This window comes from Somniosus microcephalus, chromosome 4 (genome assembly GCF_052327205.1).
Source record: "Somniosus microcephalus isolate GS21.2 chromosome 4, FLI_Smic_1.0, whole genome shotgun sequence".
Taxonomy (NCBI): Eukaryota; Metazoa; Chordata; class Chondrichthyes; order Squaliformes; family Somniosidae; genus Somniosus; species Somniosus microcephalus.
The window spans coordinates 191,780,310-191,806,514 of NC_140990.1; the positions used below are offsets into that span (position 1 = coordinate 191,780,310).

The 26,205-nt window shown below is 48.1% G+C and overlaps 1 long non-coding RNA gene across 1 annotated transcript; it reads left to right on the top strand.

Moving 5' to 3' along the window:
* The first annotated feature begins 4,867 nt into the window (after positions 1 to 4,867).
* LOC147120089 (uncharacterized) lies at positions 4,868 to 10,925 on the top strand. The gene is made up of 2 exons (XR_015078124.1): positions 4,868 to 5,888; positions 9,875 to 10,925. It is a non-coding gene; the product is annotated as an uncharacterized LOC147120089 (long non-coding RNA).
* Positions 10,926 to 26,205: the final 15,280 nt, after the last annotated feature.

Below are 26,205 nucleotides of genomic sequence, written 5' to 3' on the forward strand. Positions count from 1 at the left end.
AACACTTTGCACCTTTTTAAACTGATTTCAAGGCAATCCCGAGACCAGTTAAAAGCCAATTAAAATTAGATGAGAACATCCCCGAAACTCGATGAGAATTTAAACATATTAAAATTAACGAGCCCACCAAAATGAACATGGACCAGAGGAGATTTGGCGGTCAGATAAGCCAGGCCTCAAAACAGTATAATTGAGGCCTGCTTGTTCAGTTCACACAGTACAGTTCACACAGTTGAGGGCACAGCTCAAGAAGGTTCAAGTACAGGAGAAAGAAAGTACGGTTCAGAAAAAGATATCATCATCACTGTACTTAGTCAGAGGATCAGAGACTTGAGGAAAGAAGAACAAAACGGAAGGAGAAGGAAATCGCGGCAACCAAAGGCCTCAAGAAACCAACAACTAACAATATTACCACCAACTAGGTAATATTGGGCCACCGCGACCAACAAGAAACCAACCAACAGGAAGTCGAAATTCCACGAACTTGTTTCCACTCTACAAGCTAGTCTGACTCACCCCGGGTAAGATTTAACATGAAAGACTCTAAAAACTATACCTAACCAAAGAAAATTGGGTACTCACCCAATAGATCCAACAGCGCGACAACTGAAGACCCAACACATGTGCAGTCTTCTACCACGTCTGCAATACGGCAGGCCCCAACCGCCACAACTAAAGAGAACCCCGAAATTGCGAACCTCTACAATCTGTCAAGAATGTCGTTTGGTGAGCATTTCCTGGTCCTCTGGATTTCAGCCTCGTTAGGATAGTAGGATTGGGAGGGTAAGGTATTTTTCCCTCGCATACTTGCGCTCGAGTCAGTACAAAGAAGGTTCACTCGGTTAATTCCGGGGTTGAGGGGGTGGACATATGATGAGAGGTTGAGTAGATTGGGACTCTACTCGTTGGAGTTCAGAAGAATGAGAGGCGATCTTATTGAAACATATAAGATTGTGAAGGGGCTTGATCGGGTGGATGCAGTGAGGATGTTCCCAATGATGGGTGAAACTAGAACTAGGGGGCATAATCTTAGAATAAGGGGCTGCTCCTTCAAAACTGAGATGAGGAGAAACTTCTTCACTCAGAGGGTGGTAGGTTTGTGGAATTTGCTGCCCCACAAAGCTGTGGAAGCTACATCATTAAATAAATTTAAAACAGAAATAGATAGTTCCCTAGAAGTAAAGGGAATTAAGGGTTATGGGGTGCGGGCAGGAAATTGGACATGAGTCTAGGTTTGGAATGGTTGTGGCCCTGTGGGTAGTGGAGCGGGCCCAGGGGCCGTGTAGCCTGGTTCTGCTCCTACTTCTTGTGTTCTAATTCTGCTAGATTTCAGGAGATGGTTTTATTCCTGTTCCTGGCTGGGGTGGAGATCGCCTTTACAGAAGGTAAGTACTGTAGAAAATATAGGGACAGAGTGATCTCCTGGACGAGTTTCGATCGCCCAGATGGGTCGGAGAGGAATTTCCCAGATTTTTTCTCCCAAATTGGCCATTGTTTTTTTTTATCTGGTTTTTCGCCTCTCCCGGGAGATCACATGGGTTCGGGTGGGATGGAGAGTGATAGTAGATTTGAGGTTAGAATCAGATCAGCCATGATCTTATTGAACGGTGGAGCAGGCTCGAGGGGCCGATTGGCCTACTCCTGCTCCTATTTCTTATGTTCTTATGTTCTTATATTCCAAAGTGTTCACCCTTTTAGAGTATAAGATTTATTGTATTGTATATTTTCCTGTCTCAAAATAAAAATCTCAATTCTTTTCACCGACTCAGGTGTCTGTTGCAATTTCAGTACAACCCCCAGATAAGTCCAAAGTCTAGAACCAAGGGACTGGGAGTGATTCGAACCACTCAGGGAGTCAGAGGTGAAGCTGACCACACACACCACCCCTTACAGGTTGTCCATGAGGGTCCTGATGTTCCATGTCCCGAACTTCATTTTAAAGTGTGGGAGATGCCTGTACGTGAATTCTTTTAACGTGGGGTGGCTGTTGCACACCAGCTACCACATGGGCTTGACAGAGCAAGGTCTTGGTCCAATGGCAAGGCGATCCAAGATGATTGGAGACCAGGCTCTGCTACAACGGCCTAGCACACACACACACACAAACATACTGCTACTGCCCTCCTCCCTCCTTCCTGCAGGTCCTCTCTGCCTGGGTTTCGTAGGATGCATTGTGGTCCTCCCGACCTCGCTGTTGGCCCGTGCCGCACCTTCCCTGGGTCCCAACCCTGCTGCTGGTCCACACTGCGCCACTCCTGGGCCTTGACCTTGCTGCTGGGCTTGTCCTCGCTCTTGGGTCCCAGCCTCGGACATGAGTCATGTTGTCTCTCACAGGATTAAATTAGCACTGATATTCTCACGATCCCTGGCCCCGAGCTCCAATCGCGATCCACTAGTCGATAGATCACTAGTCCAGTGGAGAAGCGTAGTCTTGATGGCAGAGAGGTCTGGGAATTTGGGAGCTAAGTTTAAGTGAAGCGCCAGTGCTCACTGATGAGAACAAAGAACAGGCATGGTCGGGGGATGGGCAGTGGGCTCAGGTATCTTTAACCTTGCAGCTTGAACTTGCAGTTAGGGATAAAATGCACCTACTATTGGAGCTAGGGGAACTTAAACAGCATTTATTACTTATTACTTGGAGGGTGCGAGTCAAGATGGGGTAGAGGAACAAAGGCCTTGTCATAATCAACACCTTGTTCCATCAGAGAGACAAGTACAAGGCTTCATGGCAGCACCCTTGCTCCAAGCACTGGCATCTGCTGGACTATGTCATCGTCCAAGCGAGGGACCGCTGACGACTGCTGGACAGACCAGTGCCTAATCCGCTCTGTCATCTCCATCAATGTAGTCTCAAAACAGTGGCGGCAACAGAAACAATGCCGCAGAAAAATCAACGCTGGAACACTCAAAGACCCCACTAAGAAAGCCCTATTCAGCTTGTGCCTCACAACCAACCTGATGACTCCCAGTGATGCAGAGACACAGAGTGTTCACAGAGGCTGGTCTGCACTCAAGGCCTCCATAATCAGCACCTGTGAAGAGACGCTCGGTCACTCGAGCAGAAAACTGGTTCAACGAGAATGACCAGGAGATCCAGGAGCTAATAAGCTGCAAGCGCAAGGCATTCCTGATCTGGAAACGGCAACACAACTCGGGAGCAAGAAAGCGCGGAAGATCCAGCAGCTAGCCAACAACCACGACGCGCGTGGATTCTTTAGCACAATCAAGACCGCCTATGGCCTAAGAATCCAAGGTCCTACCCCACTGCGGGCCAAGAACGGAGAGGTACTCATCAAGGACAGGGAGGCAGTCAGTGCCCGCTGGAAGGAGCACTTCAAAGATCTCCTTAACCGAGACTCTGTCTTCGATGCGAGTGTCCTCAACTCCATCCCGCAGCATGCTACTCGCCACCATCTCAGCACAACCCCAGCCCGGCATGAGGTTGAAAAGGCCATCCAACAACTGAAGAGCAACAAGGTCTCAGGAGCAGATGGAATCCCTGCTGAGGCATTAAAGCATGGCGGAGAAGCACTACTGGCGTGAATTCATGAACTCATTTCTCTTATCTGGAAGGAGGAGAGCATGCCAGGGGATCTCAGAGATGCCGTAATTGTGACCACCTTCAAGAAAGGTGACAAGTCCGATTGCAGTAATTAGAGAGGAGTTTCCCTGCTGTCTGCCACATGGAAAGCCATCGTAAGAATCCTCCTCAATCGCCTTCTTCCAGTGGCTGAAGAGCTCCTCCCAGAGACGCAATGCGGATTCTGCCCACTAAGGGGCATAATGAACATGATCTTCACCGTGTGCCAATTTCAAGAGAAATGCAGGGAACAGCACCAACCACTGTACATGGCCTTCTTTGACCTCACAAAGGCCTTTGACACTGTCAACCATGAGGGATTATGGAGTGTCCTCCTCAAATTTGGCTGCCCTCAAAAGTTTGTCACCATCTTCCGTCTGTTTCATGATGACATGCAAGCCATGATCCTGACCAATGGTTCCACCACAGACCCAATTCAAGTATGGACTGGGGTCAAGCAAGGCTGTGCCATCGCACCAACACTCTTCTCGATCTTCCTTGCGGCAATGCTCCATCTCACCCTCAATAAGCTCCCTGCTGGAGTGGAACTAATTTACAGAACAAATGGGAAACTGTTCAACCTCCGTCACCTTCAGTCCAGATCCAAAGTCGTCCCTTCCTCTGTCGTTGAATTACAGTATGCAGACGACGCTTGTGCCTGCGCACACTCGGAGATCGAACTCCAAACCATCGTTAACACCTTCACCGAAGCGTACGAGAGCATGGGCCTTACACTAAATATCCGTAAGACAAAGGTCCTCTACCAACCTGCCCACATCACAGAATACTGCCCCCCGATTATTAAAATCCATGACAAGGCCTTGTACAACGTGGACCACTTTCCATACCTCGGGAGCCTATTGTCAACAAGGGCAGACGTCGATGACGAAGTCCAACACCGCCTTCAGTGTGCCAGTGCAGCCTTCGGTCGCCTGAGGAAGAGAGTGTTTGAAGACCAGGACCTCAAACCCGGCACCAAGCTCATGGTCTACAGAGCAGTAGTAATACCCGCCCTCCTGTATGCCTCAGAGACATGGGCCATGTACAGCAGGCACCTCAAAGCACTGGAGGGGTACCACCAACGCTGCCTCCGCAAGATCCTGCAAATCCATTGACAGGATAGGCACACCAACGTCAGTGTTCTTACTCAGGCCAACATCCCCAACATCGAAGCTTTGACCACGCTTGATCAGCACTGATGGACGGGTCACATCGTCTGCATGCCCGATACGAGATTCCCAAAACAAGCGCTCTACTCGGAGCTCTGACACGGCAAGAGAGCCTGTAGAAGTGCATCAGCATAGATATATATATCCACACATATTAGTATAAAATAAGCACACATACTCTGTTATATTAAAATGGAGTCTGGAACGTTCAGCAGGCCAAAATGGCTTCACACAGTACAAAATAAGGGGAAACAGGCAGGCCCATATTAGGAAGCGGTTTAAGGAAGAGGATGTGACTCCTTTGTAGCTTGCAGGCTAGACAGTTCCATAAACAAGATAAGCTTAGCAGAACAAATTAATGATAACCGAAGGACATGTACTGTAAACATTCGTATGAATGTCCAGAACCAAAGTGAGAGACAAACCGTCTCCATTGTATAAAATTAATTAACTTTATCTAAAGGTATTCTTGCATCATGACTTTTGATTATCTATTGGCTAACCTTATCTTAAGACACCGAGGCTCTGCTGACCCTTTAGTCATCTTCTTGTTGACCTTAAACATTCCTTACTCATCTCTTTCTTAATGTTATTAATTGTGTCTCAATACCATACCATGTGATAAAAGGTTTTGATCTTTGTGTATAAAAAGAGGTGTTTTTGTCCATGTATTTGGAGAAGTCACGATAGCCTTTGCCTACGTGAAGCTCCCCTTGCTAGCAAGTAATTAAATAAAGTCTGCCTTTGACGATCACTTTGTTTCACAGAGTCTTATTGAACAGTCGAAACTTCGACAGTTTCTTGGAGGTTCCACCGAGATCGCTTGCTGCCTTTCGGTAAGTCACGGACGAGGACACCATACTTTGCTAACGACAAATCCTGAATGGCCATAAGTGAGGTTTTCTCACAGAAAAGGATTTCTCTTTAGATACATAGTTGGTGTAGTCTGTTACTTCCGACGGGAGCACTGCGATCTGTTAAGACTCATGTGTGTTTGGAACTTGAGTTAACTTGTGTAACCTTTTGCTTCTTTTATCTTGACATTAAAAGGAAGAGGATACTGCCGGTTCAGGTTTCAAAACTGTCGGACAAAGGGAGACAGCAGAAAGGTCGCGACCAGGTTGAGTTCCGGAATATATGTGAGTGTACTGTGAAGGGATTAGCCTGAAGGATAGACACAGAAAGAAAGAAATAAGGGTACCAGAGGGCCTGTGAAGAGACTAGCTCGAAGGATAGGCAGAGAGTGCACAGTGACGTAAATCTGTGAAGGGACTACCTAGTAATCCCAAAGGATAGATTGGTAGTTAGAATAAGGATAAGCATAGCATAAGGATTCAGGAATAGAACACAACTGTTTTGTAAGATAACGCTTATATGTTATATGCATATGTAAAATTGTAAAGATTAAAAAAAAACTGTTAGTGACTGAGTTGATCGACTAGGACAAGGAAGTGCCTGTCTCAAACGCGCAGCCTTAGACCGGTTGTTAAGAGGGGAAATCCCCCACGCGAAGGTCAGGACCCTGAAGTGGGCGGAGAGGCATAAAGGCACTTAGGATCGTGATACTCAGTCATTAGTTGTCAAAAGCTTGTAAAATAAGGCCTCGATCTGTAGAGCGTACCACGCAGATCGAGAAAACTGTCGGATTGTAATTTAGCTTTTGTAGAAAGCCTGCATAACTGTACCTACGTTATTTCATGTCTGAGTTCTTTTGTGTATCTGTTTGGACCTTCAAGTTATTCCTTAGTATTTTTCTTGATTGTTATTATTGTATGTTATTGTTCATCGCTCTCAGCACTTTGGTCATCCTGTAGGGGTCGTAAGAGGGTTGAGGGTAAAACTTGCGACCCAGAACAAGTGCAGCTAGTGGAAATTGAGAACTAACTAGGATGGGAGCTGCACAAAGCAAGGTCCCCGAAAGGGGAACCCCAGCTTTCCATATTTTTCAAAATTGTGGCCGATCATCCACAAATGATTTACCTAAATGGTCTAATTGGACCAAGAATGACAAATACCCATTCCCTATAGACGGAACCTTTAATTTAGACAGAATAACATGTCTAGAGAATTGCCTCGTAACTAGAGACCCGCAGAGAAAAGGAAAAAAAAAGGAAGTAAATTGGTCAGCCTTCTCAGATTGGAAAAAGGAAGCAGAGAGGCGACGCGAACGAAGTATAGAAGTTAGTAAACATAATAAAAAGAGGGATGAGATTAATCAGGAACAGAATAAACAACAAAAAGTTAAACAAATCAGGGTTGGCAGGGTCCACAAAATTTATCCGGAAACAGAAATACCCAAGCCCAGGTTCACACTCGTCCACAGACTAATTGGACAACTAGCAATCCCTGGGGAAATCAAAGTGGCCCAAACGAAGAGTTTGGACAAAATCCAAATTGTTCAGCATGACGTTACTTAGAGCCCACCCCAGACATTGCCCAGGAACAACAGGCTGTGGTACAATTGCCTGCAGTATCATTAAATTCTAAAGAAGAGCCATTTATAAATTTAAATATGAATGGAACACAAGTTCCATTTTTTGGTAGACACTGGAGCAACTAATTCGGTCTTGACTAAACAATATGCAGTAGGAGCACCTTGTACCAATCAGAGTGTCAAGTGTGTAGGACTTTCAGGAACAACCCAGACTATGGTATGGCCCACTCCATTGGATGTACAGATGAAAGACTTTCATGAACAGCATGCATTCTTATTATCTGAAGACGTTCCCATCAACTTATTAGGAAGAGATTTGTTGTGTAAAATGAAAGCAGTGATATCATGTACGGAAAAAGGACTGAAGGTATATGTTCCAACTGACAGATGTGGGATGTACCCATTGCAGGTCCACAATTCTCCTATTTTGTATTGTTGAACTAATCATGATGACAACCTCAGTAAACAATTACTGATGGCTGTGGGAGCATTGCAGTATGTCACAAGATCAGTATCAGAATACCAGAAGCAGTTTAATTTGGGACATTGGCATGATAAATTGCATTGTATAGCCTATTATGACAAAACGGGAGAAGATCTAGAAGTGGCAATTAATTACAAGCCCTTTCTGCATCAGAAATATTCACTTAAAATCCGAAGAATTTTAATTGGGCAAGAAGGAATAGCGTCACCAATCTTGTTGACCCAAACAGCATGGGAATTATTCAGGGTAAAAGACTCTAAGCCACACTGTACACTAGCAGTGGCGCATGAATTCAAACCGTCTGATCTAGGACAGATGGTCCTACGCCTATCAAAAGCTGCAGTTCAACAGGAGTGGAGAAAAAGTCAGGGTTGGTTCAAGACCTAAGAGCAGTTAACGAGTCTGTTCTCCCTGCCTACCCGGTGGTCCCAAACCCAGCCACCATCCTGACCAGTATACCTCCTAATTCAAGGTATTATATGGTCATTGATCTCTGCTCAGCCTTCTTCAGCATTCCTATTCACCAAGATTCCCAGTTCCTGTTTGCCTTCACGTTCAAAGGAACCCAATACACATGGACCAGGCTGCCACAAGGCTATACAGAAAGCTCAACTCTCTTTTCGCAGTGCCTCAAACATGATTTACAGAACATTGTCTTAACTGATGGGTTAACCCTCATACAGTAAGTAGACGACCTGCTAATTGCATCACCTACCCAAGAGGCATTGTGAATCAGTGACTCAGCTTATCACTAAGCCTCGTATAGACATTGTAGAAACTCCTCTGGACAATAGCGATTTTATATTTTATGTGGATGGATCAGCCCTCAGAGACGAAAAGGGCTCGCCAAAAAGTGCATATGCCATTTCCGATGATCATTCAATTATCCAAGTATACTGACTACCATCTTTCTTTTCAGCACAACAAGCAGAACTGTTTGCCGTTACAAGAGCATGTATTTTAGCTACAGGAAAATCAGTGAATATTTATATTGACTCTCGGTATGCATTTGGAGTCACTCATAATTATGGTCAAATTTGAAAACTTAGAGGATTCCTGACTTCATCAGGGTCTACAGTTAAAAATGCTGAACAAATTGATAACCTTTTAAAGGCTCTCCAGTGTCCTACAAAAATTGCTGTTATTAAATGCAAAGCATATACAGGCAATCAAGACCAGGCTTCTTTGGGCAATGATAGGGCGGATCGAGCAGCTAAGGCTGCTGCTCTTTCTGATACAGGGTCACAAGTGTCTGCATATGTTCTTAGAAATAAAGATCCAGACAATCCCCCACCCACAATTGATGACGTTTTGGCCTATCAATTACAGGCCAGTCCGGACGAAGTGTTAGCTTGGGTGAATGATTCTTGTTTTAAAACACCTGAAGGAGTATGGGTCTACCATGACGGCCGCATGGTGGCTTCCAAGTCAATACTCCCATGGATTGCCTGATGTGTCCACATGTTCACATGCAGGCAAAGGGGGGATGGCAGACTATATCACACAAACTTGGTATTCACCAGGCAGTGACAATTACAAAACAAATTAGTGAACAATGCATTACCTGCCAAACAATGAACCCAGGTAAAACGGAAAAGATACAGGCTGCCTCCCACCCAAATCCAACAGGACCCTTTGTACATTTACAGATGGATTTTATTGAATTACCGGTATGTTTAGGATTTAAGTATGTATTAGTTATTGTAGATGTGTTTTCACGATGGATTGAAGCCTTTCCATGTAAAAAAAAAATGATGCAGTTACTGTTGCAAAATGTTTGTTAAAAGAAATTGTACCACGATTTGGTATACCTGCACAACTTTCAAGTGACAATGGACTTCTACTGCAGCTATCATCCACAGTCAGCGGGACTGGTAGAAAAATATAATGGTATGCTGAAGAATAAACTTTCTAAACTTTGCAATGAAACTGGACTTAAATGGGTCGAACTATTACCCCTAGCATTGATGATAATGCGAGCAGCAACTAACAGGACAACCGGACTATCGCCACAAGAGATTGTTATGGGACACTAATTTGTTTTGTAATTGTCACTGCCTGGTGAATACCAAGTTTGTGTGATATAGTCTGCCATCCCCCCTTTGCCTGCCATTTTCAGCGTCACTTACGGTTAAGCAAATGGACATCCATAAAATGGATGAGAACATGTTAAACTATTGTATTGCATTAACTAGATGTATTTCCAGCTTTCACCAGCAGGTAAAAGAGGCGCAAACGGAACCAGCGGAAGGAAGGTGCCATAACTTGGAACCAGGAGATAACGTATACGTAAAGGTCTTCAAAAGAAAGAACGGACTACAGCCACGCTTTGAAGGGCCATACCAAGTACTCCTGACAACAAACACAGCTGTTAAAATCAAGGAAAGACCGACCTGGATACACGCATCCCATTGTAAGAAGGCACCAGACGGGGACATTTAAAAAAAAAGGGACTTGAAACGATGAAATTATTGTTTACGCTGTATGTAATCATCGAGATGGTATGCGTAAGCTGTCAGAGAGATAACGAAGAACCCCGAAAGAAACGAGGACCGACAAAAGGGACTGAAAGAATTAATGTGGGCTATATTGTCCTAGGAAGGACAAAATGGGGAATGTAGAAGTGCATCAGCATAGATATATATATCCACACATATTAGTATAAAATAAGCACACATACTCTGTTATATTAAAATGGAGTCTGGAACTGTTTCAACAGGCCAAAATGGCTTCACACAGTACAAAATAAGGGGAAACAGGCAGGCCCATATTAGGAAGCGGTTTAAGGAAGAGGATGTGACTCCTTTGTAGCTTGCAGGCTAGACAGTTCCATAAACAAGATAAGCTTAGCAGAACAAATTAATGATAACCGAAGGACATGTACTGTAAACATTCGTATGAATGTCCAGAACCAAAGTGAGAGACAAACCGTCTCCATTGTATAAAATTAATTAACTTTATCTAAAGGTATTCCTGCATCATGACTTTTGATTATCTATTGGCTAACCTTATCTTAAGACACCGAGGCTCTGCTGACCCTTTAGTCATCTTCTTGTTGACCTTAAACATTCCTTACTCATCTCTTTCTTAATGTTATTAATTGTGTCTCAATACCATACCATGTGATAAAAGGTTTTGATCTTTGTGTATAAAAAGAGGTGTTTTTGTCCATGTATTCGGAGAAGTCACGATAGCCTTTGCCTACGTGAAGCTCCCCTTGCTAGCAAGTAATTAAATAAAGTCTGCCTTTGACGATCACTTTGTTTCACAGAGTCTTATTGAACAGTCGAAACTTCGACAAGCCCCAGGTGGGCAGAGGAAATGCTTCAAGGACACCCTCAAAGCCTCCTTGAAAAAGTACAACATCCCCACCGACACCTGGGAATCCCTGGCCCAAGACCACACAAAGTGGTGGAGAAGCATCCGGGAAGGAGCCGAACACCTCGAGTCTCTTCGCCGGGAGCAAGCGGAAACGCAAACAGCGGAAGGAGTGCACGTCAACCCAAGCACCCCACCCACCCGCCCCTTCAACCACCGTCTGCCCCACCTGTGACAGAGACTGTAGGTCCTGCATTGGACTCATCAGTCGCCTGAGAACTCATTTTTAATGTGAAAGCAAGTCATCTTTGGTTCCGAGGGACTGCCTAAGAAGAAGAATCAAGATGGCGTCTGGCGCACTTCCCATCAGAAGTGTGCATGCACATCTAGGACCCGATGTTTGACATATAGGCGGCCAATTAGCACCTAAAAAAACAGGCACTCCAGAACCCAATTTCTCCCCCTCTGGTCATTAACCTCATTGTTTGAGCGACCTTGCTGTTGTCAAAGTGGCTGACCCGTTTCCCTACATTACAACAGTGACTACACTTCAAAAGTACTTCACTGGCTGTGATGCGCTTTGGCATGTCCTGAGGATGTATAAGGTTCTATATAAATGTAAGTTCCTTCTTTCTAGCTGCGCACACTGAAACAGACATTGGTTAATATGTGAAAGATTGTGTCTCAGATAATACTGCACACCCCCAGTACTGCGCTGAAATGTCAGCCCAGGTGAAGTGTTCAAGTCTGGGAATGAGGTCAAACCGACAGCCTGCTGACTCAGAGCTGAGAGTGCTGGCACTCAGCCAAAGTGATAAATAATAGTTTAAGCATAAACAGATCGAGGTGACCTTTTTAATCTTTTCCATCTGTTCCCCTAGGTTGGAGAGTATTTAGCTTTGCAAGCCCTAACTTTCAATAAACTGAGGATTCAAATATGAAAGACCCCAAATATATTGGAATTGAACAATATTTGAAACTGCATTTAACATTTTTACACGCTGTACATTTGTATATTAAAGCAATGTTTTCAAAAAAGACCAATTTTGCAGGGCTTTGTCCTGTGCCCCAAGAATGCCTGAAATATGTCTAATGCCAAATTGGCCTTGGATGATATTTGGGTATCCTGGGTGGCCACCTTAAACAGGCGTTGTGCCCCTTGCATATGTTAATGAGCGACCTATCGCCTCTTTCAGAAATTGGGCAGAGCTGAGTGGAGCAGGCGCCAGGTTTTCGAGTGTTTGCTGTGGCCGAACCAGCAGCCGCAAACAGATGCGTATTAAAACTTTGGGCTGGATTTTCATTCAGGTGCGGGTTGGTGTTGTGCAATCCGCATTTCGTGTTATCCACACAAATCTAATTCGATTGGGAGATTGATGCTATTTTAACTAAATTGCCCAATTGAGTTCCAGCGTGTGAGAACCCATGGAAAATGAGTTTCTCTAGTCTGAAAATCGCCTCCTATGACGTCATCATTGCTGCTGCATTTAAGGTCTGCAAGAGGCCTTGCTTCTTCTTCAGACCGCCAACCTTTTGGCATTTGCTGATATACTGAGCTGGAAGCAGAATGGCCAGAGAAAGACCGAGGTCTGCACCCCGTTTTGACGACGTTGCCCTGCAGGCTTTAGTGGAGGGAGCAACAGCTCACAAGGAGGTGCTCTTCCCTTCATCAGGGAGGAAGAAGCCACCCCAGCAGACAAAGGCTGCATGGCTGCAAGTGGCAGAGGAGGTCAACTCCTTATCGGCTACCCGCAGAACCTGGATACAGTGCAGGAAGAGATTTCATGACCTTCAGCGCACTGGAAAAGTGAGCATGACTTTCCCATCACTCTCAATCTGATCCCCATTGCCTTTCCTCATCAGCACTCAGCTTTACCAATCTCTTCCTCCACATCCCACTTGACACTGACATCCATGCACCCATACCCATTCCCTCTCTCTCTATGGTCACATTCACCTAACTATTCGACTATGCAGCCCTCACACTCTCTATCACTGTGATGCTATGAAAACAACTGACAACACACAGGGAGGGCCCTTGGTCTTGCCACCTCACTCCATCTTTGTCTCCTTCTAAGCATCTATGCTATGGATTCTCTACACTCACTCCTTCATTCTCACTCAACCTCCACTTGTCTCCCTCATTGCAGGAAAAGAGAACAATAAAAGAGAACAAGCGAGGACAGGAGGAGGGCCACCATCAATAGCCCACTTCACCCCCTGAGAGGTGGCGGCCCTGGAGATCGTGGGAGTGGAGGACGACGCGCATGTGGGGGACGGACAGACGGGCGCATCACACCAAGCTGGTGACAGAATAGTTTTCCATCTCTCTCACTGACATTGCATGAGTCGCTGATAATGTTTCGGAAGCTCTAACAGATGGACTAATGATCATCTGCAATATGCAATGTGCATATAACCTTGGCATCACATCTCTGACTTTTTCCTTTATTCCCCCACAGGACCATCGCAAGCACCCATCCCCACTAGCCAGGAGGAACAGGCTGAGCCGCCAGACTCCTCAGAGGAAGCTGCAACTTCTGAGGGCGCAGTGTCAGCAGAATTCAGCGCACCCAGCACCAGCGCAGACACTCACACCTCGGTGGGACCTTCGGGACATAGAGTAGTGTTGTCACCTGGTGTATCACAGCTCACAAGTGAGCATCAGCAGATTGTGGAGACAGGAACAGCGGTGGAGGGTCCTAATCAGAGGGCGCAGGACTCTGCCATCTCAGCTCAGCTGCATGTCGACCCTCTGCCCCTGGGTCCATCCACAGTATCAGCGGTGATGGCACTCCAGGAAAAGATGCAGGAGTCTCTGGCAGATTTTGTCTCCAGGGCTGCTGCGAGTGTGGAGTGAATGGAGGAGTCCATAGCGAACATGAGCAGAGCCTTTGTGGAGTCATTGGCGCATGAACGCATCACCACGGAAAGGATGGCAACCTCCGTGGAAAGGATGGCTACAGTAGACGAGAGGATGGCTACAGCCATGGAGGAGCTAAGTCACCAGAGTGTTGAAAACATGGTGAGTGCTCAGAATAGACTGACATTTCTGGAGGAGCGATGGTCAGCTATTGAACAGAGAAACCAGACCTTCATGGCAGTCCCTCTGAGTAGGACTGCCAGTTCAGATACGGGTCCCCATGGCCCCCCTGATGTGCAGCAAGGTGCTCTCAAGCCACTTGCAAGCACTGAGGGGGACCTGACCCATGAGAGGGAAGTTGGTGGCAGACATCAAGGAAGTGGGGGCTCCTCTCCAAGCACTCACACTTCCATGCCACTGCAGAGCCCTCGGTCAGAGCCCCACCAGAGTCCACACCCAACTGAGATCGGCGTCTCAACCCCTGCACAGCCGCAGGAGCAGCAGACTGTTGACGAGCCCTCACAGGCTCGCCACCCCAGAGGACGCCCGCCAAAGGTGTCGAGACAGGAGCAGCAAGAAACTGAGCAAGGGGCCTCCACATCTGCTGAAGCCACAGGGGAAGCACTACGTAGGAGCATGCGTAAGAGAAGAATACTGCACAAATAGTCACAAGGGTAGTCACTTGGGTGAAATTTGATGTTTTATGTGTAAAAGCCATCATATGAATCATATACATAAAAAATCTGATGGCTACTGCTGTAGTTGTGGCGTGTGTCATTTCGCGAATGGGACTTCCACATTGAGGGCTTAGGATTACTTGCAATTGTCAGTATGGTGTTCAAATTGCTAGGAATCAGCTGGTTCGTGGCCATTGTCGATGCTCAGGTAAGAAGATGCGAGGCAAAAATGCTTGAGTGGCTAGGCTAAGCAAATCTGGCCAAGATGAGTGCATTCCTTGTATCCCAGGCAGCTATTTTCTCACGTACTGCTGCCACTGGTTGATGGGCCTCTGCAGGATGTTTGTTTTCGCTCTCCTCCTCCTCCTCCTCCTCCTCAGCTGAGGAGGATATGTGAGGAGCCACTTGGTCCTCAGGAATCTGCAAGCCACGACGCTGTGCCATGTTGTGAAGTACACAGCAAACCACAATGATTCTGGAGACCCTGGCTGCTGAGTACTGCAGGGCTCCACCTGATCTATTCAGGCATCTGAAGCGCATCTTCAGCAAACCGATGGTTTGCTCGATTATGGCTCTGGTGGACATGTGGCTGGAATTGTAGCTCTCCTCAGCTTTGTTGGATGGTTTCCTCAACGATGTCATTAGCCATGTCCTCAGAGGATAGCCCTTGTCTCCAAGTAGCCATCCGTTAAGTTGGTCTGGCGGACTGAATAGCGGAGGCACACTAGACTGGCGCAGTATGAAGGAGTCATGGCAACTGCCAGGGTACTTGGCACAAACATGCAAAATTTCCTTCTTGTGGTCACACACCAGCTGAACATTAAGGGAGTGGAAGCCCTTGCGATTGACAAAAATACCTAGATGGCGATGGGGTGCCCTAAGGGCCACATGTGTGCAGTCAACAACGCCCTGCACCCTTGGAAAGCCTGCCAGATGAGCTAATCCAACCGCACGTGCCGTGACACTTGCTCAATCCTTGGTGAAATGGATGTGATTGTGCGTGAGGGCAAAGAGGGCATCGGTTACCTGCGTGATGCAAGTGTGTGTGGCCGCCTGGGAGATGCCGGTGATGTCTGCTGCTGATCCCTGGAATGAGCCTGAGGCAAAAAAGTTGAGTGCGGTAGGGACTTTGACAGCCACTGGTAAGGGTTGTCCACCTGGTCCTCTGGCCTGCAGGTCTTGTTGCAGCATTGCGCAGATGTCACCCACTACCTCTCGCGAAAGTCGGAGCCGCCTTTGGCACTGCTGCTCAGACATGTTGAGATAGCTGACTCTGTGTCTGTAGACCCTGTTTGGGGGGTATCTCCTGTGCTGACGGGCTTCCATGCGCTGGCCTCTTCTGGCCTGTGCTGCCTCAGGTGGGTGAGCAGCAGCTTGGTGCTCCTGTTGTTGCTGCTGCGGTTGGGGCTGCTATTGTTGTTGCTGCTGCTGTTGGGGCTGCTGTTGTTGTTGCTGCTGTTGTTCGGCCTCATCTAATATCCAGAAGAGAAGGAAATAAATGGCTCCCATCCTTCTGGTAGATGCCTCAGTTGAGGAAGCGCTCAGTGAAGGTGGCGAGGGGGGTTTCCCAGGAGGTCACACTGGGGATGGGTGTCAGGCTCCAAACTTCCACAGCTGTGGTTATGCCTTCTAAAAGTTCCCCCAGAACTGAGACTACAAAGTCCTGCCACCTGCAAATGATGGCTGATCAAATCTCTTTAATGGATGACCTGCAGCTGATAGTCAGCAATCCAATTGTGCTCCTGCCAGGTTTCACCGTTGTATTTCAGAACAGGCGTGTTTCACGTGGGAAAAGGGTTAAAATCGCAATGGCCATTCAAAATAACATTATAGAGGCAATTTAGTGCTTGTTAAGGGCCTTAATGGCCTATCCCGCTGGAGACGGAACCATCAGACACAAATTTTTGAAAATTGCGTGGAGGCGGGATGGAGGCAGTGTTGGGCCCGCCCGCCAGTTTTTGCAATTTTAACCACCCGCACGCCTCCAATCCCGCCTCCACGGCCCAATGAAAATCCTGCCCTTTACCTTTCTATGGAGCCAGGAACAGCAGGAGTCCTCCTCCTGGCTCCACAGTGCTCCTCTAGGGCCGCTGTCGGCCTGTGCTCAGTCCGTCCTCATGAACTACCTGAGGGCCACTGCCGGTGAGGTCACTGGCCCAAATCGGCCCCGCAGCGACTGGCAAACTACCTCTGGATTTGTGACAGGCACCAGCAATTCACTGCCATTATTAAAATGAGTCTCAAGACCCAATTTCGGGCAAGCTTTGGACCTCCACCTTCAGGCACGCACTCAGTGCATACTTGCATATTTCAGGCCTGAAAATGGGCCTAAAACAATTTCTAGCATATACTGTGAAATTTGCTCAGTTATGTTTATGTTTATGATTAGCAGTCAGTTTTTGAATATAACTGACAATTGTTCAACTTCAGGGGGTCTCGACAACTATTTTCAGGATAATTTAATGAGCTGGTGCTACTCACCAATCTGAGTTGAGTTGGACCTAGTTGGTTTGGAACTTTAGGTCAGTTTAGTTCCCGCAAGCTGGAAAGATTACAGGAAGAAAAGAATATTGCATTTATAAAGGTTAACTGTAAAATAATAGCTCTGCATATAGATTGCAACCAGTTATTGTTTTTCACTTGAGCTGAATAATATTGTTTACTGTAAATATATGTATATATTACATATAATACCGTTTATTCATCTGTTGGTCAATCATTTGTTTCTTCAAGGATGGAATGAGGTCTGATGCTGTAATGCTCCATGGCTGTCCAAAGATGTGAGAGAGGTTCTGTGGAGACACAGCGTAGATTCAGAAGCTAATCAAAGAAATATTGTATGAATGTGTGAAGGACAGCTCATGTCAGACTAACATTTTTTATGGGGGTCACTAGCATGGTGAATAGGGGAGTGTCTATGGATGTTATCTATATGGACTTGCAGAAGGCATTTGATAAGGTTCGGCACGAGAGATTATTAGCAAAAATGAACCCATACAGAATTGGAGGTAAACTTGTGATGTGGGCTGGTAACTGATTGAGAGGTAGGAAACAGAGAGTAGGGATAAAGGGAATGTCCTCTGATTGGTAAGATGTGACAAGTGGTGTTCCCCAGGGATCTGTACTGGGGCCTCAGCATTACACCATATATATTATGGTGTATATCCAAGTGTGCAGGCTGTAACTAGTGAGGTACCACAAGGATCAGTGCTGGTGTAGGAATCAACGGACTCCTATCTAAATCACTGAGGTCGAGGCAGTTCAGTAAATTAACCGAATTTAATTAAACTGGTGAACAAAACAAAAACATGCAGGAGCAACAGCAAACAGGTCTACACAGTAACTAGTTCCACGAGGTCTGAACTCAGAACCTCCCACCTCTGACGTCATGACGTCATCACGTTTCCCGCCACTCGGGGCACCACGTGACCAACGTGATGACCTCATCGCGTTGTTTCAGGGTTTTTACAGAAAGCTTGTTTACACTCAGCAAACGGACATAGGTGCTGTAACATTGCTTTAAAGACAGTTATTCATTTGTACAGGAGTTCATTGGTGGTTTTACCACACTGGGGCCTCAGCTATTCACAATCTACATCAATGATTTGGATGAGGGGACCAAATGTAAAAATCCAAGTTTGCTGATGATACAAAGCTGGGTGGGAATTAAGTTGTGAGGAGGATGCAAGGAGGCTTCAAGGGGATATAGACAGGCTAAGTGAGTGGGCAAGAACATGGTAAATGGAATATAATGTGGAGAAATGTGAAGTTATCCACTTTGGTAGGAAAAATAGAAAAGCAGAGTATTTTTTAAATGGTAAGAGTTTGGGAAATGTTGGTGTTCAGAGGGACCTGGGTGTCCTTGTACATGAATCATTGAAAGTTAACATGCAGGTGCAGCAAGCAATTAGGAAAGCAAATAGTGTGTTGGCCTTTATTACAAGAGGATTTGAGTATAAGAGTAAAGGGCCTAGAAATTCAGTATCGCCACGTTTGGGGCGCTATAGTCGAGCGTGCGCTAAATTTAGCGCCTGGCGCAAATTATCGCCACCTTCAGCGAAATTGACTTGCTTCGCCCTAAGAGGTTCTTGGTGCGCTAAAGCAGGCGCTGCACAACTATCCTAAGGCGCTAAGCCAGAGAGGCGAGGCGCTACCACCGAGGGCGGGCGCAGCGCAGGTGCGGCCAGTTAGCGATTGCAGGCAGACACGCTGGCGCCGGTCACCTCTTAAAGGGGGAGGGTCGATTTGGCTTGCAGCCACGCCCTGCACATTGGAGCCCTGATTCTCGGCCTGGGCAGGCCTGCTGCGACATTGTAACACCTAGGACCATGGAGAGGGCCAGGGAGTGAGCGCAGCGGTTCATTGAGTGGGCCCTGAAGGTTCTGGTTGGTGCAGTGGAGCGCAGGCGATCTATCCTGTTTCCGGAAAGTGGCAGGAGGCCGCTGCCCAATGAATATTGAAAAGCTTGGAGGGAGGTAGCACACAGAGTGACCTCCAGCAGCATGGTACCTAGGACCCCTGTGCAATGCAGGAAGAAGTTCAACGACCTCACTCGGGTTGTCAGGGTGAGTACCCTTTCCAGTATCCACTTCATCCCTGCATGTGCACTTCACTTTATGGCCAAAGGGTCCTGAAAGCCCCAATGCCCAGCCCTCATCCAACACCTATGGGCCTTTCATGAAACTCACATGCACATTCACCACTTTACACACTGTAAGGGCTATTCCACCATGGGAGGCAGTGCAGCCAAGATCAGGGCTTCACACAGTAAGGGCTATTCCACCATGGGAGGCAGTGCAGCCAAGATCAGGGCTTCACACTGTAAGGGCTATTCCACCATAGGAGGCAGTGCAGCCAAGATCAGGGCTTCACACTGTAAGGGCTATTCCACCATGGGAGGCAGTGCAGCCAAGATCAGGGCTTCACACTGTACTGAGAGCCCGTCCTTTCTCTTGCAGGGCAAGCTGGCACACAATAGGAGGCAGCAGCAATGGACCGGGGGAGGCCGTCCTGAACTTAAAGACCTCAGCAATCTGGAGCAGCGAGTGGAACGGATTATGGCAGGCCGGATGATTGGCCCCGTCGCCACTGGAGATGCCGACCCCATTCTGGACAGCAATGGTAAGGTCATCACCTTTTTGACCTCTCTCCTTCCACTTGTGCCTCACACCAGCATCCTTTGCCACTATCGAACCAATATAGAGCATTGCAGCACTCATGCCTCCCTCACTGCCGCCCTGTCCTCACGCTAAAGCAACTCTTGTACCTCCCTGCTTTCAGATGCTGATTTGCCAGGTGAGGAGGCGGGCCCTCAAGCTGCCACTGTGAGTGATTCTGAAGGCGAGGAGGAGGAAGAAGAAGCTGGACCATCAGTGCCACCCTCAGCCGAGGCAGCCCATGGCCATAATGGGGACACGTCTTCCCTGGAGGGGAGCAGGGGGGAAGGGTCTGAGGAGGGTGAAGCTCCGGGGCCCAGCGGGCTGCAGTAACGCGGGGGGGGTGTAGGGAAGCTCGGCGGCCTTCTCCCCGGAGGGAGAGTCTGGCCTCCAGTCCTGCTACAGTGAGCGCAGAGGAGGTGTGGCTCCTCGCTGAAATGGGCGCCCAGGCGGAGCACAGGCACACTGAGCTCATGGCTGCAGTGGCAAGGATGCCTGACTCCATAGAGTCACTGGCAAGGAGTGTGCAGGAATTTGGGGCAGCACAGGCAAGGAGTCTGGAGGAACTCGGTGCAGCACAGGCGGCTTCCACGCAAGTGCTTAGTGGTGCCATGCAGTCAGTGGCTGGTCTGATGCAGACACAGATTAGGGCCACATGAGCACTGACTGCTGCCACACTCGCTGGATCGGGCAGGATTCGCCGGGGCCCTCGCCGCGCCACAGCAGGCCAGCAGACTGTGCTTCAGCAGATTGCTCCGAATGCTTCAGTGCTGCCCCGTGCGAGTGCCAGTGTGTCGTCTGACCAGGGAGTGCCTGTGCTCTGCCAGGATGCCAACACTGTCACTCCTCCACTGCAGCTGCCACCACCCGTAGGACAGACTGCTGCCGCCCATGCAGAGTTGGAGCAGTCAGCAGCCGGGCCCTCCAGGCCCAGAGCTGGTCCAGGCCATCCCCCAAGGGCATCTGCCGACTCACTTTCTGACACTCAGCAGCCTTCTCCCTGCCTTGCTGCAGCCACTGGGGTCCCATTGCGGAGGAGCTGTAGGGTGGGAAGGGGCCAATCTCGCAAGCGAAGCAGATCACCCTCGCAGGCCAAAAAGTAGGAGGTGTGGCAAAATGCTGTGAATTTTTTTAGTGAAGGCCGAGGATCATGGTCATTTTTGGTTAACTCTTTTGTTCATTGTCTCCAGGTTGTGAGAGCCAGTTATGTGTCTGACTGTTTTTTTGGGGGTTTCTCTGTATTTGTTTGTCATGCGGGAAGGGCACAGAGTTTGTTCAATAAATAATTGTCTTTATTCAGATTGTGCATGTTTGCTCTTTGAACTATTTGTTGCCTTGACCGGCTCAGGGTTTGCGGAACGGTTCCATTCATGTTCTTTTAATGGCACAAGCCATTCCCTCAGAGGGGGCCTAGAACCGACTTGCAATAAGCCGCTGACGGACGGGCCTTGCACTTTGTGCCTCCCTCCCGTCTTGGTGCTCCTCCTCCTCCTCCTCCTCCTCCTCCCCCTCCTCTGGTGGTCCTCCAATGTCTGCTGGCAGTGGCTGAGCCCTGAGGATAGCCAAGTTGTGCAGCATGCAGCACACTACAACGCTCAGGCGAGTACTGAAGGGCTCCCCCGGAATGGTCCAGACAGCGGAACCGTTGCTTTAGCACACCGATTGTGTGCTCAATGATGTTCCTGGTCGCTTGATGGCTCTCATTGTATCGTTCTTCAGCAAAGGGTGCTGGGCGCACGGAGCGGGGTCATCAGCCAGGTGCACAAAGGATAGCCCTTGTCCCCGAGAAGCCAACCTCCTGGGTGAGCCGGGGCTTCGAAAAGGTCTGCCACAGAAGTCTGGCGCAGGATGAAGGCGTCGTGGCTGCTGCCTGGAAAGCGGGCATTGACAGCTAGTATCAGCTGTCTGTGGTCACACACCAACAGCACGTTCAACGAATGGAACCCCTTCCGGTTGCGGTAATCCTCGGCATTCTCTTGAGGCGCCCGCAAAGCCACATGCGTGCAGTCAATGGCGCCCTGGACCATGGGGAAGCCCGCTATTCTTGCAAATCCCATTGCGCGCTCTTGCTGCTTGTCCAGGGTCATGGGGAAGGAAATGTACTGACGTCTCCTTTTGAAGAGGGCATTCGTGACTTGGCGGATGCAGCAATGCACTGCGAACTGGGAGACATTGGCAATGTCCCCAATAGCGGATTGGAAGGAGCCGGTGGCATAGAAGTTGAGAGCCACTGTCACCTTCACTGCCACCGACAGAGACGTCCTGCTCCTCAGCTGAGGCTGCAGATCTGTCTGAAGCAGGTGGCAGAGCTCAGTGACCACCTCCCTTCTGAATCAAAGCCTCCGAATACACTGCTCCTCAGACATGTTGAGGTATGAGAACTGCTGGCGGTATACCCTGGGAGGGTAAGGCCTCCTGTGCCGACGCCTGTTGGCCCTCTTCCTTCTGGCCATGATTGGCACTCTCTCTCGGCGTCTCTGAGCCCTCTCAATACAATGGAGAAACCCAACGTTTCCACCCATTGCAGCCCCCATAATATGTGGCCACTCAAGGCTATGGCACTGAAAAATCAATCCAACTGCAAAATTCTGGGCTGAAGTGAAAAGTACCTGTGCCAGCGCTGACTCAATGCAGAAAGCTCTCTCCCTTTGTCTCTCTGCAAATCTCTCTCTCTCTCACACAGGAGTGGTCCAAAAATGGCTACCACTAAGAAGCCAGGAAGAGCCCCCTTTAAATAGCGCCCCTCCAGCCCCACAGCGACTGGGAACCGTTCCAGTCAACCAGTCGCTGGGAGCGCCAGGCGGAAAGAAGGGGGGCGCCACTGAAGTTCCGGTTCGGGGCGCACCAAGGGTGTTGCACCATGAAATGACGTAAGGACCTGCGCGCGCAGCTGAGCGGGCGTTGCGGTTTTGCGCCGCCGCTAAATGTCCGCTCAATTTTGCGAGAGGTGCAGGTCTTGCCGCGCCCAGGCGCTAGCCGCTTTGCGCCCCACTTATCGCCCTCTTAAGGCACTAGTGGCTGGTGCTAACAACTGAATTTCTCCCCCAAGATGTCTTACTGCAATTATATAGGGCCCTGGTGAGACCACACTTGAAGTATTGTGTACAGTTTTGGTCTCCTTACCTAAGGAAGGATATACTTGCCATAGAGGGAGTGTAGCGAAGGTTCACCAGACTGGTTCCTCGGATGGGGGGATTGTCCTATGAGGAGAGATTGAATGGACTAGGCCTATATTCTCTAGAGTTTAGCAAAATAAGAGGTGATCTCATTGAAACGTACAAAGTTCTTACAGGGCTTGACAAGGTCGATGCAGGGAGGATGTTTCATCTGGCTGGGGAGTCTAGATCCAAGGGTCACAGTCTCAGAATAAGGGGTCAGCCATTTAGGACATAGTTGAGGAGTAATTTCTTCACTCAGAGGGTGGTGAATCTTTGGAATTCTCTACCCCAGAGGGCTGTGGAGGCTCAGTCGTTGAGTATATTCAAGACAGAGATCGATAGATTTTTGAATATTCAGGGAATCAGGGATATGAGGATAGTGCAGGAAAGTGGAGATGAGGTAAAAAATCAGCCATGATCTTATTGAATGGTGGAGCAGGCTCGAAGGGCCAAATGGCCTACTCCAATTCCTATTTCTTATGTTCTAATGTTCTTATGATGACACTAAGTTAGGGGGCACAGTAAGTTGCGTAGATGGGAGTAGAAAGTTACAAGGGAACATAGACAATCTAAGTGAATGGGTAAAACTGTGGCCGATGGAGTTCAATGTAGGGAAGTGTGAGGTCATCTACTTTGGATCTGAGAAAGACAAATTGGAATATTTTCTTAATGTTAAAAGTCTCGGATTACATTGGATATATGGCACAGAAACAGGCCATTCGGCGATAATGCTCCACTCGAGCCTCCTCCCGCCTATCCTCATCTAACTCTATCAGCATAACCCTCTATTCCCTTCTCCCTCATATCTAGCTTATCCAGCCTCCCTTTAGATGCATTGATACTATTCGCTTCAACCACTCCTTGTGGTAGCGAGTTCCACATTCTCACCACTCTCTGGGTAAAGAAGTTTCTTCTGAATTCCCTATTGGATTTCTTGGTGACTATCTTATATTGATGGCCTCTAGTTATGCTCTTCTCCACAAGTGGAAACACTCTCTCTGTATCCACTCTATCAAAACCTCTCATAATTTTAAAGACCTCTGTTAGGTCACCCCTCAGCCTTCTTTTTTTGAGTGAAAAGAGACCCAGCCTGTTCATCCTTTCCTGATATGTATAACCTCACATTTCTGGTATCATCCTTGTAAATCTTCTCTGCACCCTCTCCAGTGCCTCTATATCCTTTTTATAATATGGTGACCAGAATTGTACACAGTACTCTAAGTGTGGTCTAACCAAGGTTCGATACAAGTTTAACACAACTTCCCTACTTTTCAATTCTATCCCTCTAGAAATAAACCCTAGTGCTTGGTTTGCTTTTTTTATGGCCTTGTTAACCTGTGTCGCAACTTTTAGTGATTTGTGTATTTGTACTCCTAGATCCCTTTGTTCCTCTACCCCACCTAGACTTGCACCCTCCAAGTGATAAGTGACCTCCCTATTCTTCCTACCAAAATGTAATACCTCACATTTATTTGTGTTGAAATTCATTTGCCAATTATATGCCCATTCTACAAGTTTATTAACATCCTCCTGTAATTTGTTGCAGTCCTCCTCAGTGTTGAAACTCCCCCCTAATTTGGTGTCATCCGCAAATTTAGAAATTTTGTTTTTGATTCCAAAGTCTAAATCGTTAATATAAATTGTGAACAGCAGTGGTTCCTTTTTGTTAAAACATTAGGGCCTAGAAATTCAGTGCCCTTAGCACCGATTTTGCGGCGCTAGAGGGCCTAGCGCTGCAATTGGCGCCGGTTCCTAAATTGCCTGGGGCCCTTCCGCGGCGGTAGACCGGTAGCGCTGCGCCGGCACCGATGACGTCATCGGTGTGCGCAGCGTCCCGGTTGCCGTGGTAACCCGGCCCCAAGCCGAAATTCAGTTGCGGCCGCCTCGCCAGTGGCAGCCGCAACTAAGACTCTGGCAAACGAGTGTTGCCGGAGTCTGCGCCGGCGCTTTAAGGAGGCGCGGCGGCCGGCCGCTTTCCCGCCGGCCGCCTGCCCGCAGCTCCCTCCCCGGACTTCTCCCCCCCACCCCCCACCGGAGCAGATGCAAGCCCGGCACTTGTCCGAGGTGCCAGGCTCATTTTTGAAGAGATTTGCGCGGGCTGCGGCCGGGTGCAGGCAGCTCCTCCTTAACGGAAGGAGGAGGCCTGCACTTCCCGAGCCTGCCGCACCGCAGCGGGCGCCGCAGCGCCGGAATAGCGCCGCAGCGGCGCGTTGCACCAGTTTTCAGGCGCTAAAACCCTTCAGTAGCGCCGGCAGCCGTTTGGGCGCGGCGCTACTGAATTTTTGGCGCGCGCAAAGGGACTTAGCGCCGGCGCTAACTTCCGGCGCTAAAGCCCTGGCGCAGCGCAAACTCAATTTCTAGGCCTAGCTTTCAAGATTTTTGGGGATCACATTTCTCCATTCAGTTTGTTTCTCTATGAAGGATTATGGTTGTGATTGTCAGATTGAAGCCAGCCCAACACAACCCTATAGGAGTTCTTCAGGGCAAAATCTTCAGTCGAATCATCGTCGATTTGCATCATCATAAGGCCAGAGGTGGGGCTGTTCAATGATAATCCAACAGTGTTCAACTCTGTTCTTACCAGCTCCGATAATGAAGCAGCACATGCTGGTCAACAGCTGGACTTAGACAACACCCAGGGTTGGGCTGACAAGTAGCAGGGTAATATTTGTGTCACGTAACTGCCAGGTAATGACCATCTCCCTCTGACCTGACCGAGAATGGCACTACCATTGCCGAGTCCCTCACCAATAGCATCCTTTGCTTCATCATTCGCCTGAAGCTGGCCATATCAACATGATGGCTAGAGGAGCAGAGCAGAGGCTGGGCAATGTATGACAAGTCACTCACCTCCGAACCCCTCAAAGCCTCGCCACCATTTACAAACCTCAAGTCAGAAGTGTGATGGAATATCCACCACTCGTCTGGATGGGTGCAGCTGCAACAGTACTTAAGAAGCTCAAGACCATCTGGAACAGAGCAGTTTGCTTGATTGCACTATTGCCAATGGACTCTATATCCACACATTCACCATCAGCACACAGTGGGTGCAGTATGTACTATCAACAGGATGCATTGAAGCTGCATTTTGACAATGGATGACATTAATAGCTAATTTATTTGCACTGTGTTATTCCAAAACACAGTGAATGGCGCTTTTAATGAATGCTCTCCCCTTGACCCTATTGTAAGTCCATGGAAATAAGACAGCGTAATTCATTTGCTGTTGCAGGTTTCTGCCGCATGTTATCAGATGGGCCATTTCCTGTAGGATGAGGCTGGTTCTGGTATTTGAACCTACACGCAGACCTTCCTACACGGAGGGAATATCTCCGGTAATGAACGCCAAAACGGACACTGAAATAT